The 12,223-nt window shown below is 36.8% G+C and overlaps 1 protein-coding gene across 3 annotated transcripts in view; it reads left to right on the top strand.

The window, feature by feature from the left end:
* The window catches only part of ARHGAP24 (Rho GTPase activating protein 24), a 463,746-nt gene that overhangs the window by 254,969 nt on the left and 196,554 nt on the right, over positions 1–12,223 (top strand). Inside the window, exon 1 of one of the 3 annotated variants that reach the window (XM_046656917.1) lies at positions 7,618–7,813. The exons of 1 other annotated variant lie outside the window; for it this stretch is intronic. The gene's annotated coding sequence lies outside the window, so the exon portion shown is untranslated. Of the gene's footprint in view, positions 1–7,617; positions 7,843–12,223 lie in introns of those variants that run through there. One more of the 3 variants, XM_046656915.1, reaches the window with a different exon arrangement.

Below are 12,223 nucleotides of genomic sequence, written 5' to 3'. Positions count from 1 at the left end.
ATAAAGAAATATGTTACTTCTGTGTTGAAAAGTAATCAAAATATGAGAAAAAAGTTGGGTTTCCTTACGTTTGGTTGCATTGAAGCTTGAGGTCCAAAAGCCCAGGATTGATGGGCAATTCATTTTCATTCTTTTCTGAACCAGGCATGTGTATCTAGGAACTTGTCCAAGATTACAGACCAGGGAGGCGCCTCCTCTGTTCATTGCCAAATTCTACCTTGTAAATGTGGATCCATTCTTTCCTTGTGAAAAATGACAGTGGAGGTAAACAACTTTGCACTTCTGGGAGAACTCTTCTTTTTCCTGTATAAATTCAGGAAGCTTGATCCTCAGCCTGTTTTGGGAGCCCAAATAAGCTTAATAGTTAAAAATTATTAAGCACAAGGTGGCTCAGCATTTTATATCTGATGATTTTTCCCGTCAGAAAATTTTAACAGTCCTCCTATTATATACTAAAGAAGAAAATGTCTCCCCACGGCCTATTCTTGCAAGTCTTAAACAATCATTGCTATTGTTACCATTACAGTTGTTTTGTCAATAACTGGCTGTTTCAACTTCTTTATGATGCAACAGATATCATCTCAATCCTCATAGATAAATAAACTTTAAGCAAATTTAAAACATATGGGAGATAATTATCTCAGCGAATAGTCGAATTTCACATCTGAAAGAACCTCCAAATAATCTTCCTAAATCATCTCATTTTATGCAGGAGAAAACTAAGCCCTAATGAAGTGTTTTGTCCAAGGTCACTCAGCTAGTTGCTGGCAGAACCAAGGTTGGACACCTAATCAATTTTGGCTGATACCTCCTATCTGTACCTGGGAATGTTTGCTTCCCAAGCTATCCCCATCCTTCTCTTAGTCTAGCCTAGTAAGGAACCTTGAGGAAGGATGGATGGAAGGGAGGAAGGATGTCCTCATCTCAGTAAAGACTTTGGGAGTGGACAGGAGAGTAGAGCGAGATTTTATTCACTTTGGTGTTTATTAATATTGACTCAGTCATGGTTAATACATTGAAAAATAAAGCCTGTGCTTATTTGTAATAATCAGAATAGCTAGGGGCAAACATTTATACCAATATCTTTATATGTTATAGCCAAAATGTTTATGTGAATACATTACTTTATATGGGAGACGAGACACTTTATAATTATCTGTGATTCTCTTATAATAAAGTATCATTTTTCATTGTCCTGTATCATTTTTTAATAAAATAAGCTGTGGAACTAAAATAATTAATATATCTCAAATGGTTCAGTTGAAACTTTGTATGTGTATTGAACACCTTGTCCATGTTGGGTAAGAATTCTTGACTTTTCTTGTCTTGCCTCCAAACAGTAGGAGCCAGTTACTCTAAAACCTATGACCTCATTCTTGATACACTCGTCATCTGAAGGTCAGGCTTAATGCTGACCTCCAGGTAGGGCGGCATGTATCCAGGTTTGCCTATAAGAGCTGTGGTTTTTATCTTCTATCTTATTGTAATTAATAATAGTGCCTCCTTTTACTCTCAAGGAATCAAGGTTTGGATGGTCAAGTATATGGTTATTCTACCCATAGTGGATGTAAAATGTGCTAGAGAAAGAATTTTCCTATCCCAACTTTAAGGCAAATCTCAGCATTTTTCCTTGTCTGAGCTATGTCTACCCCTTTCTGTTTTCAATGTCTTAAGAGTTTTACCTCTTGCCTTCCTAGATGCACTGAAACTAATTTATCTTTCAAACTCCATTCTTCTCAAAGCTCAATATTTGACTTGATTGAACTAGGTTATCTGCCGAGTCCACTTTTATTTTGTTTCAACTGGCTGTTGTAGTGTAGAGTGTGAATAAATCTTCCAGGCTTAGAAATAATAGATGATCAAGAGAAATTTGATGAAGGATTTGTGTTTTGCAGGGTAGCTAACTATGTAGTTCCATAGAAACAGTGCAAATACAGGTGTTTGTGTGTTGGATCTCAAATCCGAGCACACTGATGCCTAGAAAACCTACACAATTCTGCATATGGAATCTGTTAAGATACTGCCAAATTATACTGCAAACGGTCTCTTCAAGGCTAGGCACCCAAGTGTAAGAAGGGGTCCAAAATTTATGACCTCCTTAAAGGGACAGGTGATTTAAGGTAAAGAATCTGGGCTTTGTAGTCAGATGGACATGAGTTCAAATTCTGCTATCACTCTTTCGAGACGTGTGCCTCCGCTTCCTCATCTGTCAGCAGAGAGAACTTAGAAAAACACTCTTTTACATAATGAGAACTTACTACATTTTCATGCAATTCTAATACTGGATACCTTTTTCCCTATTGATTTTATAGACGTTTTGAAAGTAAGTTTGCCTTTCCCAAATCTTTCTTCCTGTGGAAAAATTTAAATTTCTCTTGAGGCCATCTCTGTCCCTAATGCCTAATTTCAGACCATCTCAATGTCTTACTTGAATAAAGAAACAACCTCTTAAATAGTCCTTTAGACCCCCTGTCCCTAAATGCTTTCTCCTCTTAGCATTCTAAAAACAAAATATCCCCAAATCCTTCAGTAGCTACCCATTGCCTTCAGGATAAAAACCAAATTCCTGAGCCTGGCTTTTGCCTATATTTCCTTCTGCGTATTTTATCTGTTAGTCTATGTCTTTCTTTGTACATTCCAGCTCTGTGGAACTCCTTGAAGTGACCCAGGTGTGCCCTATCACCTGCCTGGAATGTAACCCTCTCTCTTTCTGCTTTCAAAATATGTCTTGGTTTCGTCTCCTCAAGGAAGGCTTTTTTCGTTACTTCCCACCTCTGTTCCATGCTTTCATGCACCTCCTGTAATCCTGTGCTGATCTCACCAATAGTCGTCTGTAAACTTCTCCCTTCTCCACCTCCAAAGGGTAAGCTTCCTGACGTAGGATTTTGTCTTTTTCTTTATACCCAGGCATTGCACATTATATGGACTCAATAAATATGGCTTCAATAAATTGAAGGAAGGAAAGAAAGGATGAAAGGAGGGGAGGAAAGAAGAAGCTTTTACCGTATTTTCCTGGGGAAATTTGTATTCTGGAAGATATACAATAAAAAGAAATATTATCATCTCGTGAGAGAACAAGGAATAATTATAGAAACCTCATTACCTAACACAAGGCCTTGTCCATAGAAGAGAATCAATAAATATTGGTAGCTTTGATACATTGACTAAATAAATGCCACTTATGTACTTAGATTAATATATAGTCAGTACCGTAGGAAAAGGCCACTTTTTTCAAAAATGATTTTAAGTGATGTTATTTGCCACTGAGTAGCAACAGTGTTCAGACCAAAAATTTTCTCTGGCTGGGGATCCTGAGGGGACAGCTGCTGTGGCGCGTGGGAAAACTCATTTTCTTCCCAACAAACACTCGTCCTCTCTTTGCCTGCCTCACACAGCCTCTTTGTAGCCATCACACAGCTACCTTTCTGATGTGGCTGGATGGAGTGTGTTGAGCCAGTCATGTTATTCCACAATGTGTCTGAGCCCAGGACCCAGAGAGGCTGACTCACCAGAACAAGTAATTATGAAGCAGTAGGACATCAGACAAGAGAGGAAATCTAATTTACAGCTCGCTGGAGAGCTCTGAATCAGTGTGGACGAGAAATGAGATGGGAGATTAAATTATCTGTGAGCTCACCTCTCTAAAATTATTTAGTCTGCCCCCTTTTCATTTAGAAAACATATGTTGTGAATGCAAGGCTTTAGCTTCTGCTCCTGAAGAGTTGGCAGCTGAGAGCAGTTTCTTGAAACCACCTGGAAAGGATAGAATTAGCTTTAGGCTATCTGCTAATTTCATAAGGGCAACTATTGCAGAGTTCAGGAAACAAAGATGGCCAGAAGCTCTTAGGACCTTCTTGCAAATGGGATCGCATATCTAGTTAGGTGTAAATATCCACAGAAGATATTCTGGCAAGTCAAGGATATATTCTGGCCTTTGCAATAACAAAATTCAAGGGCTTAGAGGCACCTTGTGTAGATACTGCTACCTCAAGCCCAGCGAGAGCTCTTTCCTTATTTCCGGCAATGCCTAGCTGCTGAGCCACAGGGCGTTTACAGAGTTCAGTCAATTGCAGAAGTAGATTCATCTTTGCCTTCATGCCAACGGCTTATGTTAGATGTTTGTTGACTGAAGAGTAGTAACCCAGGCAGGAAATATAATTAATTCATTCAAGTAATATTTGTCAAATGCCTATTTTATAGTAGACACTGTTCAGAACACGGGGAATAATGTGGTTTAAAAACCCTAAATCTTGTGTTTCTGGTCTTATTTATAACTTCTGATACATTTCTGATCTTATAAAATTTATTCTAGAAGAGATACAGTAAACTGACTAACTAATTAAATGAATGAATAAGTAAAAAAGAACCAAAGGTCATTTCAGATACTGGTAAGGGCTATGAAGAAAAATCAAAATAGGGAAATGGGGTAGAGAGTATGTGTCTGTGGCGGGGAGGATGGTTAGCTAGAGTGGTCAGGACATCTTTTTTCTGGGGTGGTACCTTTTGAGATGAGTCTTGAATGCTGAGAAGGAGTTAGTCCTGTGAAGATATGAGGAAGGAACATTATAGAACAGCAGGTTAGGAAAGCAGTAGGAAAGACAAACAGGGGTCAAGTTATATAGGACCTAGGAGGTCATGGTTGAGCATTTGGATTTATACTGAGGGCAATGGGAAGCCATCGCAGGGATGAAGCAGGGGATTGATGGGAAAGCTTTGGATAATATGAAGCAAGAGAATAATGGGAAACTATTGGGGGATATGAAGCAAAGGAATGATGGGAAACCATTAGAGGGTATGAAGAGGGGATAATTTCTCTGGCTGCTGGGAAGAGATTGGATTGTGAGAGGAGACGGGCAACAAAGTAAGCATGAGCTTGAGTTGGTTTAAGAGAGTTGATACTTAAGGTTTTTATGTGCTTCAGTTCCCTGGGACTGTTAAAACTTCCATGTATGAAATCTCCTGAGCACAGAGTATTATAACCCAGTAGCTGTTCGTGCAGTCACTTCCCTTCACTGCTGTCACAAAAGAGCGCTCTGGGATTCCTTAGTAAAAGCTTTCTTCTAGTGTTACTGTGAACCTGCAGACTGAGAGGAGGAGATCAAGAGTTAGAGGGTTCCCACTGCCTCGCCTGTGGTAACATGGTCTGCCCTGGAGTTCACCTCTGCTGTAAGTACTTCCCCCATCAGTGAAATTCAACGCCGCAGGTCCAGCCTTCATAACACAGGAACCGTTCCCCTCTAAACTACCCTGGGATTCTGAAATTCAGAGCACGCCCAGAGTAGGCCAACTTGGAGTGTGTCCAAGAGCCCTAAATATAGAAGGACAAAAACTTTTAAATAGTTGTATATCATTATGCTATTTTAGCTTGTGTTGAATTCACATGTTGGTAGCACAAGCTCCCCTTCCAATCTGTAGAAAAGAACCATGTCATGAATTACAAAGTAAATTTGAGGGCCAATTTCCTGTTGCTTGCACTGGTCACCAAAATTGCTGGTTCTCTCTCTGCTTAACCTATTTCGAGAAACTTTGGTTCTTGAATTCAATGCCTATAATCTATTGTCTGTGGCTCAGCCCGCTTCTGTTCTAAACAACCTGCTTGTACGTGACTTCTCTTTTTGCCTTCCTTCCTGAGTCCACTCAACAGCCCTGAATCACCCTGACTCATTTCATTTAAATCTGTGTCTTCCTCACAGCCTACTTCGCTTCCAGGTTTTACTCTTATTTTCTTCCTGCTCCTTCTAACAGATGAAAGGCAAAATGTTCAAATCAAAAATAAAGTTTCAGAAGTAAAAGAAAAATATGGCATACTTTCAGTAAACCAAGTAATATGTATCAATGTGTCAAACTCTTATCACATTTGACAATTAGTATTATGTATAAATGTAGTTGTTAATGTCCTTTGGGATTTACCTTTGCATAGAGCTCAATTAGACAGTGAAAGAAGTATAGGATCCTGCTATTGTGTTAAAAAGCACAAACTATGGTTTTACAAAGTTTCTGTCTCAACATTTTCGTGTTTTGAATCTCAATTGCTTATTTGTCAGGATTGGAAAATTGATATAATACCCATTAGTTATTCAACATTTTGGAAAATATATTTCAAAAAATCTAATTGTCATTTAAAAAGAATACTTTTATAATTATTTGGTCACGATTACATTGCTTTCTGCCAAAGACGAGGGCAAGTGTAGATACAACTTGATCTTAAAGAATGAATTTGAAAATGGGTCTTTAATGATCTGACCATTTGCTAATTGTGCCTTTAAATTGTAGCATCTGAAGTAGATTTGTCTTTAATATTTCAAGGAGCCAGATCAAATAGAAAGATTAACAGTGACCAGAGCAATTTCAATCTGGTCCACTTCATATTTTGGCTTATCTGACCCCAGGATGGATGTTGAGAGTGGGCAACTCAGTGGATAGGATGTAAATAAACTTTGGGCTTAAAGTGTGAGAATGGGTTAAAAGGTAGCTATACAAAATTGACTTTACTGTAGCCCTTTGATGCTATTTGAAAATTGTGCACTTCTCTAAAAAAGCTATTGCTTGTCAGTTACAAAATTCCACAAAGGAAGGATGAGGTAGGTTTATAAATGTTCAATTAATTTATGTTAAATAAGTGAGTTAATGAATGAACGAATACATTTCAGAAAGGAAAAATTTTTTTAAATTATTATAACAAGGACATCACTCATTCAGTTAGAGGAAAATAATTTCTTCATAAATAAGTAGGAAATGTTATATGAAAGACACCAAATAAAAATTATTATGCTGCTTCTCTTTTATTTAATAAAATATATAATCAATAATAATTAAGAATAAATTTGTATGTGTGGTAAAAAAAAATCTTGACAAATTGGAAGTGGGAATTTGTGGTGATAATAATGTATGTGTTTCAGTTTAAGACTCATGTAACAATGTTGCTGATACTGACTAGAAAATTGTAACGACTTACTGTGACTCCTGTCACAGCCCCATCTCTTACAGACATAGTCCTCTGTGAGGACTAAGGGATGTTAACGTCCCCTGAAAAATGGCAACTCCTGAGACGTAAAAATATTCTGGAAAATCAGCGAAGGAAAAGATTATTTCCTAGGTATACAAAAAAGTTGGGCATTATAGAGAAACTTTCAGTATTAAGGATTTTGAAGTGGAGGGAAATGTTTTCCCTGAGAAGAGATGGTTCTCACACTGTAATTGTGTTACTGCCACCTCCCTGGGGTGTTCGACAAGGATACAGCAGCGAAAGGTAAACCATTTCCCCTCAGGTAGGCTAAAGTAGTGGAAAGAGCATTGAATTGGGAGTTGTGAAACCTGGTAACTATTCTTAACTGCAGCACTAATTAGCTATGTGCATGACCTTGTGCAAATATTTTCTCTGGGCGTCTGTTTCCTAATCTATAAAATGAGGGCATTGGGCTAAGTTATATTTAAGGTCCTGATGTGCTTTCTGTGGTTCTCATCTCTTCTCTTCTTCTTCTTCTTTTTTTCTTTTTCTAAATGCTCAAATACTACATTATTTAAGGTATATTTCCTGGTAGTTTTTTTCTCCCCTCTCTGTCTCTTTCTTCAATATATGGGATAGGAGGATACTGACTAAGTCTGAGGAGAAGGAGGAGGAAGAAAATTAACAACAGGAAGGGTTTATATCCCCCTCTACAAGAAAACTTAAATATAGCTACCACCGCTTTGAAAGGAATGGTTTATGTCCAAACAGCATTTTCCAGACAAGCTCTGTACTTTTTTGCCAGCAGAATTAACTTTAAACTGAAGGCAGTAGACAGTTAAACAAGAGTCGGCACTGGAAACAGCTGTGAGTAGACAAGACCAGTTACTTATAAGGTACTGTTTTTCGCTCATTGAAATCTCCTTCAGGGTTCATTGGTTTCGGGCACCAGCATTCCATGGTCATTTGACCTTTTTCCCCCACCTAGTCTCTATTCTGAGAGAAAACACACTCTTTAAAATAGCTCCTTAGCTGTGTCGTTTTGTGGCTGTTGATATTTGAAGCTACTAGGATTTTGTTTTGTTTTGTTTTGAGGAACCTAAGGACTGGTGTTGTTATTTTATTTTGAAGCTTAGTTTAGCTTTGTTCTTTGTTGTATCTTGTCATGGGTGGTTTTTTGTTTTGTTGTTCATGTCAGATAAAGAGGGATATGCTTTCTTGTTACAGAACGTACAGAATGCTCTTGACTGAGCGGGAGGGATAGCTTAGTGCCTCGTCAGCTTGAAGTATAGAACCAATATAGAGCCAATCAGATAAGGGGACCAGGACAGGGCAGCTCCAGGCACTTGAACTGGCTCGCTGGAGGCTCCCTGACCTCGTCACAGCTTGGTGGGTCCCACTTGGAAAACACACGTTTTTGAATTGGGGTTTTAACCCTAAGTTTGCTTCTATATTTAATTGTTAATTTTAACCTTTCCTTCACTCCTATTTATTTTCAAAAATTCTGGTAAGCCTGCTTTTTTTTTTTTTTTTTTTAATGAAGTTTCTCTTGTATAAGCTCATCCAACTTAAGGGGCCAACATTTCTAAGAGTGATATTTGCAGTAAGATTTCAAATCCCTGAGCTATGGAGGGGCTCTCAGAGCAGAAGGCAAATAGCCCAAAGTGGCAGTGGAGGAGACAGAAAGGACCCTGTGTACCTCTGTCATCTGAGTTGTCACTCTTTCCTCAGAGGCCTGGCTAGCTAATATGTAATATTTGCTGCTGGTCAATAAACAAATAATGGAGACAATTAACGAGTTCTGCTTATGTGGACTTGCCAAAAAGTGAAGCTTACAAATTTACTGCTGAAAATTCCAAAGGTTTTAGAAAGAATTTAGCCATTTGGGGATAATTATCTTTCTGAGATCCACTATGTGTTTCGATATCTCTCTGGGATCGACTAAATTCAATTGAATGTTGTCTGAATTGCTCAGCATTCTCATCATGGATACTCATTGTAGAATTACTCTATAATGTAATAGTACTCTGGGGGCCTCTTTGGGGGTGTGTAAGGCTATCACTTCTTATGTCAAAAGGTCACATAATCACTGTGCTTTTTGAAACTGTTTTATTATTTTTATAGGACTTTTTTTTCTGCTGGGTCCACTGTCCATCTGGATGGGTGACTTCTTTACTTATTGGCGTGGACAGTTTGCATTCCTCTGACAACTGCCTATAACTTCAACCACTCCTTTATAATGATCATTTCTTTTGTGCTGTGCACAAGACGACCAGAAAAAAATAAGTTGATAAAATATTATGGAAGGAAAGAGAGGCCAGGAGGGACCAGGAGATTCTCTGATGAGAAAAGTGCATGAGCCAAAGTGCACAGACACAGTAACATCTATTTTAGGTGCTCAGGAGACTTTTGGTTGGTGTCCAAGTTCTCAGTTGTGTTCTGTAGTAGAAGTTGCCATGGAAGTGGCTCTGGGATAAGTAAGGCATTACTGCATCTGATACAGAAAGTGCTGTTTGTTCTCTTTTTTATAAACTTACTGGAGGTATGTGTCAAGGAATCAATGACTAACCAGCTTCCAAGGGGCAAACTTAGTATTAATCAAGTATTAAGTACTTTATTTTAGTCCCATTCACACATATACAGTCACGCATGCATGACTGAGAAATAGCATAATAACGCTTTGCAGGAAGAAGTTAGAGAAAAGGAAAAAAATTCCCCGTCTAGTCAATGCAGTTCTTCTTTGTGGAGATTATGCTTTAGGAAAAAAAAAAGAATAATGCAAGGTTAATTATCTCAATGGTATCTTGATTTCTTTAACTGTATGCTCACTTCCTTGTAACTTCTTTTAAGCTGAACATATTATAAAGCATTGAATTTAGTAGCAGAATTATGTTTTCTTATCTTCCAATATTTTTTATATTGTGCATTTCAGAGCAAAATGAATCACTGGTCTCTCAATGACCTTGATAATTAATCCCACTCTACACAAGAAAAAAAGTTAAAACTGGATATATTAGATAGAAACATGAAGATATATACTGAGTCCAGGGCAATTCTAAATTCTAACTTTAATTAGAGTCCACTGCTAATTACTTGATCATACAGCTTTATTTAGAATTATGTTGTGAGGCCTTTTGTGTTAGAGGTACTTTTTTGTTTAAGGTATTTTTTTAAATACAAGTTTCGCATAGAAATTGTTCCTGGGTGTTAAAGCATCTTGTGGTGCATGTGACAAACTCTTTCTATTTGAAACAATGAATTAGGGACTGTCTTTCATCTGCAACAGTGAATTTAGGGTCCATATAAGTTTAGAAGCATTGTCTGAAAACTAGAGATTCTGCTTCCTTTTGCTATTTTTTTCTGTTAAATGGCGTGAATTATTTTAAAATAAAATGTTATCCCAATTGAAACACAACTCTTTCTAATTGAAAATATACTATTCTAAGTCAATGCAGTAAAGCTTTTCTTTACTTGACTGAGTCAGTTTAATCAAAATTTAATTTTCACATTCATACCTAATTAGAAAATTTGACATCTGAAGGAAGTTGTATTTTATAATGAGAACAATACTCCCACAAGGCATAAACTTAAAATTACTGAAAACTCATTGCTGTTATGAATACACACTTAGGAAGACTTCTATTTAGAAAATGCTTTTTAAAACTAGAAAAGGAAGAAACCACTGAAATAAAGTAATGCATGTTAGTGTTCACTGATAATGCCTTATAAGGGTCTTTTTAAATATAACCTCATGAGAATTCTCCAGAAGCCTCAGAACCTAACTCCTCATAAACCAGAATTCAGTGAGCAAGATGTATGGTTTGCAAGGAGCTGTCAAGCTTAATACTGTAGACTGTGGCCAGGGGAGAGAAGCTATGGGTATTTTCTTAGTTGTTAAACAGAGAAAGATAATTACTTTGTTCTCATAAAAATCCACATTTAGTTCATTTTCAATTACAACTTCTCAGAAAAGAGCTCCAACTGACTGAAGGATGTCCTTATGTATTGGCCTTTGTTTAATATACTAAGTTGATACTTCTGGACAATTTAAGAGATTCTGTAGTCAAAAGACCAGGGTTCTTTTTGTACATCTTAGTTACGCAATAAATGTTTGTTGAATGAATATAACCTCAAATCCTTAAGTTAAAAGGGCATTAACAAATAAAATGATACTAAAACCATTATGTCTTACTTCTAATTTTATTATTGGAGCATTTGTTATTCAGTTTACTGTTGGATCCTGCTAAAACATGAAAACTTTATTAAGCAATGACATTTAATAAATTGTGAAATTGCTATTAGCAAACAGTAATTTGGAACTGTAAATTGCTATGAAGAAAAAATCTCAGTAGAGTTTGAGGGCATGAAGGTGTCAGCCTTCTTCCTGAACCTTTTTTTGTGTTGTTTATTTTGTGGACTTGTGGAATTTATGGTACACTTGCTACAGGCAGATACTGCTATTATTTTATTTTGTTAATATTATTTATTTAATGATTTTATTAGAAAAAACAGGAGGTAATTAAAAGAACAAATAGATGTGGCTGAGTCTAAGACAATTTTACAGACCCAAAATTATTTTGGTGATCTTACTATTTTTAAAAGTAATTTTTAAAGATTATATAAGCTAGAGAGCTCTAGGCAAATCCTTCCAAACTAACAAAAATAATAATAATAATCCTAAGGAGCAATTTCCATTTTGCTTTAGCTTCTCTCTCCAACATGCTTGCTTTTGAATATGTTTAATACCAATGGTGTCCCTCTCTGCAGCACGGTGCTAGAACCACAGGGAAGAGGGCATCCCTATTCCTCCATCTCCACACCTGAAAACGTTACAAGTAGAACTGAATACAGTCGAAATGAAGACAACAACCTTCCTGTAAACCCTGGGTGTAAAATGCCCTACATCACTCACAAGGGAATTAACAAATTATAATAATTATGAAGAAAGAGACAATAGAAAAGGAAAATAAAATATTATCACTAATTCCACTCTCTAGTGGATTAATGCCTTTTGTTAGATTAATGTCTGTGTCTGTGTACATAATATGGTATCAATATCTTGTTTCATGTTATTTTTACACAATTGGCTTAACTGCAGATTTGGATGCCGTCTTTTTTCATTTAACATTTCATTGGTAACTTTTCTTTAGCATTCAGAATACTTTGAAAAAGAACCTTTTCTATATCATTCAGGATACTTTGAAAAAGAACCTTTTCTATATCATTCAGGATACTTTGAAAAAGAACCTTTTCTATATCATTCAGGATACTTTGAAA

The sequence above is a fragment of the Equus quagga genome, chromosome 3, assembly GCF_021613505.1.
Source record: "Equus quagga isolate Etosha38 chromosome 3, UCLA_HA_Equagga_1.0, whole genome shotgun sequence".
NCBI classification, from domain to species: Eukaryota; Metazoa; Chordata; class Mammalia; order Perissodactyla; family Equidae; genus Equus; species Equus quagga.
Note: the sequence above shows the minus strand (reverse complement) of the source record. Positions and strands in the feature narration are given on the sequence as shown.